Genomic DNA, 6,976 nt, shown 5'->3' with positions numbered 1-6,976 from the left:
TCCTCCAAGAATTAATTTAAATACAGAATTAAGGAAATCATAGACAACATCGCTTGCTATACTTGGCTTTCTAACATTGTGTGCCAAGGCTAGAACTGCTCAAATCAGTTCTTGGGTTTTAAAAAGTAGTAGAAATAGGGAGCCCAGCGGTAACACAGTGGGTTAAGCGCACATGGTGCGAAGCGCAAGGACCGGCTTAAGGATCTAGGTTCGAGCCCCCGGCTATATTCTTAGGCTGGTCGTCGCACTTCACGCCATGTGTGCTCAACCCACTGTGCTACCGCCAGACACCCTCCCCAACACTCTTTATTAATAATGTAACTCCAGTGCTCAGGGCTTGAAGTGACTGGAATGGCTCTTTGCTTAAACAGAAAGATTCAAAAGGGCATTTTCACACATTTCTAGAGGGTGTAAATGAAGACACTTTAAATGTCTTTAGCAATGTAATGTGAAGCCATTACTGCCTCCAGGTGAAAAAGTTAAGGAATATGTAGAGAAACATGGGCACAGAAGTAGCTTCTCTCCTTCCTTATATGGCTAAAAGCTAGCTGTCTCCTGATGTGATGGATAAAATGAACCTTGTGATGTTGAGAAAGGAATGGAAATTTTAAATATTCATGATTTTAAAAAAGCAAATAACTTTATGTGATTTTTTTAATTTAAATCATCTTTTAATCATCTTGATGTTCAAAACAAATTTGAGTTGCCATATTTACATATACACAATCCTGCTTATAGTATATACTTTTTAATTAACTCACTTTAATTTTTATTTGAAAAATATACGTAAGGAAACTTCAGTAAACCGAAAGCACAAAGAAATGTTACTTTCTGGGGCCAGATAGTGGTAAACCGGGTTGAGTGCACATGTTACAATGAGTAAGGGCCTGGTTCAAGCCCCAGGTCCCCACATGCAGGGAGGAAGCTTCACAAATGGTGAAGCAGGGCTGCAGGCGTCTCTCTCTGTCTCTATCACCCCCTTCCCTCTCCATTTCTGGCTATGTCTATCCAACAAGTAAAGATAATTTTAAAAATTAAAGAAAGAAAGAAATGTTATTTTCTTTCTCTACCTCATAGTTTCCAGCCCCAGCACCCAAGCCTTGCACCCAATATTGGATGTAATGCCCAACACTGCCCCCTGCTGTTGACCATCTGAAAATTATCCTCCCTTAGCTTGAGGCTTCTCTGTTTTAGGAATAAACTCCTAGCAGGCTGTGAAAGTGGAGTGTTGGTCCCAATTTATGGATACAGGAACCCAGTCCCCTAGCTCCTAGCCTATATCTAGGGTCTGTAACTTTGTAGAGAGTGTGCCATTTAAAATGGAAGTAGGTAATCCCATATGTTAGGAAAAGTCTCACCAGATTATTAAAGTTGGAAGGTTAGTATCTCAGGCTATCTCTAGATAAAATCAGAAGCAAAGCAACAGTGGCAGCATAATGTGACATGGTGGCACTGGTTGCACTGATTTTGTTAAGGTCAGCAGAGGCAGTATATCAGGTAGGAGATCAAGAGGAGAGGCATCAGGAAATACAACCAAAGTCCCAGGGATTCCAGGACTGGGAGAAACACAGATTTTGAAGAGAATGGGGGAGGTTCCTTTCAGTTTTAGAGTTTAAGAAGGTAATAATTATTATTATAACCAAGTTACTTGGGAGCTTGTTGTACTTTGAAAAATCCTACAGATGAAATTTACTGTACCATATTTGACCTCACCATGATTTTATCATTTAATGCTATCTATAAATAACTATATTTTAGATACTGAAAGGACCAATTGATTCTACACTATCTGGTCTAATGTTGTGGATAACTTAGTATTTGAGAAAAGTTATTTTTAGAAGTGCTTTAACATTTAACCTAGTATTAGAGTTCAATCAGTTTACAAACTTGAAACATTAAGTGCTTAGACTAAATAAATATATATTCAGACTGAAATCTAGGCAGTTAACGAACTTGAAATGTTCAATCTATTTTCCCCCTAACATATTGAGTAGTAATTTATAATATTATAAGTTGATAGGAGTATAGTTTTTTCTTTTTTTTTTAATTTTTTTAGTATTTATTTAATTTATTTATTCCCTTTTGTTGCCCTTGTTGTTTTATTGTTGTAGTTATTATTGTTGTTGTCGTTGTTGCATAGGACAGAGAGAAATGGAGAGAGGAGGGGAAGACAGAGAGGACGAGAGAAAGATAGACACCTGCAGACCTGCTTCACCGCCTGTGAAGCGACTCCCCTGCAGGTGGGGAGCCGGGGTTCGAACCAGGATCCTTATGCCAGTCCTTGTGCTTTGCGCCACCTGCGCTTAACCCACTGCGCTACAGCCCGACTCCCAGGAGTATAGTTTAACACCATTCCCACCACAAATAATTTGTGTCCCTACCTCCAATCCTTTAAGGTGGACCTGAGAGTCCACCATCTTCCCAGTGTCTTTCCTTTGGTGCAATAGTCCAAAAAATAAAAAAAATAAGTTTACTTGTTCAAAACCATTAATCAAAGACTTTCTTTAGTTTTACCTTAGATTCATTACGTAAATCAAAATGAAACCATGAAAAAACAGAAAGAAAAAAATAGTGGAGTGTTGGGACAAATGGTTCTGTTCAGAATAGCACTATTTAGTAAAAATATATTTCTTCTTCTCCTCCCTCTCCTTCTTCTTATTCTCCTTCTCCTCCACTTCCTCCTCTTGCTTCTTTTATTAGTGATTTAATATCAATTTTAAAAATTATGGGATAGCAGGGGTATAATTTCACACTGTTCCCACCACCATTGGAAACTGCAGTAGTTCTCCCAAGGTCACAGATGAGCCACTTGTAGTTATTCAGTAATAACTGTATATGTCAAGTGCCCCATGTTGCACAGCATGGGTCCAGAGCACATTCACAGAGAGACAGAAAAGGAAAAAGTTGGGAGGTCGGGTGGTAGTACAGCGGGTTAAGCACACATGGCACCAAGCGTAAGGATCCCAGTTGGAGCCCCCAGCTCCCCACCTGCAGGGGGTAGGGTCCCTTCACAAGCAGTGAAGCAGGTCTGCAGGTGTCTATCTTTCTCTCCCCCTCTCTGTCTTCCCCTCTCTCCATTTCTCTCTGTCCTATCAAACAGCAATGGCATCAATAACAACAATAATAATAACCACAACAATGATAAAACAACAAGGGTGACAAAAGGGGAAAAAATAGCCCCTAGGAGCAGTGGATTCATGGTGCAGACATGAGCCCCAGAAATAATCCTGGAGGCAAAAAAAAAAAAAAGGGAAGGGAAGGGAAGGGAAGGGAAGGGAAGGGAAGGGAAGGGAAGGGAAGGGAAGGGAAGGGAAGGGAAGGGAAGGGAAGGAAAGGAAAGGAAAGGAAAGGAAAGGAAAGGAAAGGAAAGGAAAGGAAAGGAAAGGAAAGGAAAGGAAAGGGAAAAGTCATTGCCTTCAATATGGAAGACATTGTACTTGGAGAAATACAGCAATCTCAGTTTCTACAATCTAAGTTCATATGGTAAAGGTGTTCTAGTCACTCTAACGTGAATGAGCTTCTTTAGCAGACCCTAAGACTTCTACCATTCTCTAGGGATATTTCAAGGACTTCACAATGAGGAATTTGGATTATCTTGTTTTAGAAGAGATCCTGCAAACTGAAACAGGGTTAGAGAGGCAAGTCAATGGTAGATCACATACTTTGCATTTTGAAACCCTGGGTTCAATTCCCAGCACCACATATACTGGAGTGGCCCTCTGGCCTTGCTCACGTGCTCACTCACTTTCTTGTAAAAATTTCACATCATTTTAGAAAACTGGATAGACCCACCAGAGTTCACCTTGGTCTGAATTACTTCTTCAATCATTCCTAAAAATTTGACAAAAATTCTGTGCTTCAAGTAGAACAGCATTTTGTAAGGGAATGAGTTTTTATTTATTCATCCTGCTCCTGACAATTTTTATGATTTTACAATCCAAGCTTTCCAAGCTGTTGATTGTCAATTAACTACCCTGTAGTATATCTACTCTGTTCTAATTCTATTTTATTTGAAGCCATGTGCACAGTCAATATGGGGTGTGAAAAGAATGTTTAGAGCATTGAATCATTTTAATTACTCTCATGATATGTAAAAAATAGAGCACATGCTATCATCTTAAGCAAGGATTACTTAGACTAGCCCCACAGCCCTGCTGCCTGAATTTATTAGGCTAGATAACTACTCAATTCTGTTTCCATGGACAATATAGGTCAGACCTAAGTAGTTGTCTGTAAAGGAAACAACATGTAAGAATGAAAATAATCTTTGTCATTTGTAGGTCTATGAGTCAGGTCACAAAGTTGTAGAGTTAAATACTTATATAGATGGTAATAGAGTTAAAAATCCTCCAGGCTGTATTGTTATGTGGAAAACATAACATTTCTCATTATGAGAAATGTTATGCATGTACAAACTATTGCATTTATTGTAAAACAGTAAATCATTGTAAAACATTAATCCCCCAATAAAGAAATTTAAAAAATCTTCCAGGCAAATTCTCATAGTATAGAACAAAGTTATTTAAAATATATCTAAAAATCTGGATTTATATTGTAATCCATAGATTTTTTTTTGAAAGATTAAAGCATTTCATATCATTTATTTTCTTGGTAAGTGATCATAATTTCTAAGTGTGTGTGTGTGTTGTGTGTGACTACTGTCTCACACATGTACTTATTCACTGCTTCCAACTCACTTTTCATCCTTTGGCTTCAGATACAGAGAGAGAAAGAAAAGTAAAGGCGCTACAGCACTTCCCCCATCCTGTGACACTGCCACATGGTACCAGGGCTCAGACCTGAGCCACCAGCAGTTCCAGACATGTGCTCCACCCATGGAGACAAAATCTTTTTTTTTTTTTTCCTGTGATGTAAGGGAATAAATGCAATAAATTCAGTGCCTACTGTGTGATACCACTGATCAGACTGGCCCAGTTTTCTTGTTTGTTTTTGTCACCAGGATTTCCCCATCAGGGATAAACCTTTTTTTTTTTCCACCACTCCTATCACCTCCTATCTGTGTCCCTATCTCCACTCCCTATAGATAAGCACTATAGTTCTCTGACAATCTTAGAAATAGGATAAAGTAATGAAGCTGAAGGGTTGTCATTCCACATGTGAAGTCTCTGGACACAGTCTGAAGTGAAGCACGTTGAGGTGGCAATCGTTGCGTTGGTTAGGTTGTGATCGGCGGATGCAATATTATTTGATATGGATTGGGAGAGGCATACGGGAAAGTGGGCCCTATCCAAGGGTTCCAGGACTGGGGGAAGTCGGGGCTCTATAGTGGAGATGTGAGGTTCCTGCTATCTTAGGGTTCAAAAAGACAATCGTTAATGTTATCATCACATTATTTGGTAATTGGGTTAACTTTGAAAAGTCCTTTTGTTATGGTTTGCTGTACAGTATCCAGTATCTTGTATATAGCTGTGCTATTGGATGCTTCTGATCTACTTGGTCTAGGTTTTTGAGAGAGTCCGCATATCAAATACACAGCCTATATATTAAAAAGATTCAGTTTGTCTTTTGAAAAACTTTGAGACATACAATTGATTTTCCCCCTCTCATATTAATTAACTAGTGATTTATATGACTACATTTTACTAGGAGTGTACATAAACACCATTCCCACCACCAAAAGACTGTGACCCATCCCTCCCACCCACTCCCACCCCCCACTGGCCCAGGAAGCTGCATGTCTACCCCTCACCACAGGGTTTTTACTTTGGTGCCCTACTTACAATTTGGTCAGGTCCTGCTTTTAGTTTCCCTTTCAGATCTTCTTAGTCAACTTCTGTTGATGAGTGGGATCATTCCATACTCATCTTTATCTTTCTGACTTAGCTCGCTTAACATAATTCCTTCTAGCTCTGTCCAAGATGGGTCAGAGAAGGTGGGTTCATTGTTCTTGATAGCTGCATAGTATTCCATTGTGTATATATACCACAGCTTTCTCAGCCACTCATCTGTTGTTGGGCACCTGGGTTGCTTCCAGGTTTTAGCTATTATGAATTGTGCTGCTATGAACATAGGAGTACACACCTCTTTTTGGTTGGGTGTTATGGAGTCCTTGGGGTATAACCCCAGGAGAGGAATTACTGGATCATATGGAAGGTCCATGTCTAGCCTTCCTTTCCTTTCATAGTAAACTCTAATTTCATCTCAGGTGGTTCACTTTCTAACAAAGTCCCAAAACCTAGATATACACCAGTTTCTGTGAGAGAGAGCATATCTTCACATGTATCTATAAACTACTGCAAAATATATACCTGAAAGCAGAAGTACACTAGAGCTTGCAGTGAGTACCTCCCTAACACTTCCTCTCCACTATTCCAAGCTTTGGGTCCATGATTGCTCAACAATTTGTTAACGCCCATGTTCAGCAGGGAAGCAATTACAGAAGCCAGACCTTCTACCTTCTGCAACCCACAATGACCCTGGGTCCATGCTCCCAGAGGGATGGAGAATGGGAAAGCTATCAGGTGAGGGGGTGGGATATGGAGATTGGGTGGTGGGAACTGTATGGAGTTGTACCCCTCCTACCCTATGGTTTTGTTAATTAATCCTTTCTTAAATAAAAAATAAAAATAAAAAGAAATTAAAAAAAAGAAATAGGATAAAGAATAGGGAAGCTATAAGGGGGGGATGGGATATGGAGTTCTGATGGTGGGAATTGTGTGGAGTTGTACCTCTCTTATCCTATGGTTTTGTCAGTGTTTCCTTTTTAAAAATAAAGGTGAAAAAGAAATAGATTGACATTTTTTCACATTCATATACTTAATTTTCTATGTTCTGGACATGAGTGAAACCATTCTGTAGTTGTTCTTCATCTCCTTACTTGCTTCACTAAGCATAATCTCCAATTCTCTCCACTTTATCCCAAAGGACACATTATCATCTCTCTCTCTTTTTTTTTATTGCTGAATAGTACTCTGTTGAGTATATGTCCTATAACTTTTTAAAATATTTATTTATT

The sequence above is a fragment of the Erinaceus europaeus genome, chromosome 3 (genome assembly GCF_950295315.1).
Source record: "Erinaceus europaeus chromosome 3, mEriEur2.1, whole genome shotgun sequence".
Taxonomy (NCBI): Eukaryota; Metazoa; Chordata; class Mammalia; order Eulipotyphla; family Erinaceidae; genus Erinaceus; species Erinaceus europaeus.
This window is presented reverse-complemented; position numbering follows the sequence as displayed.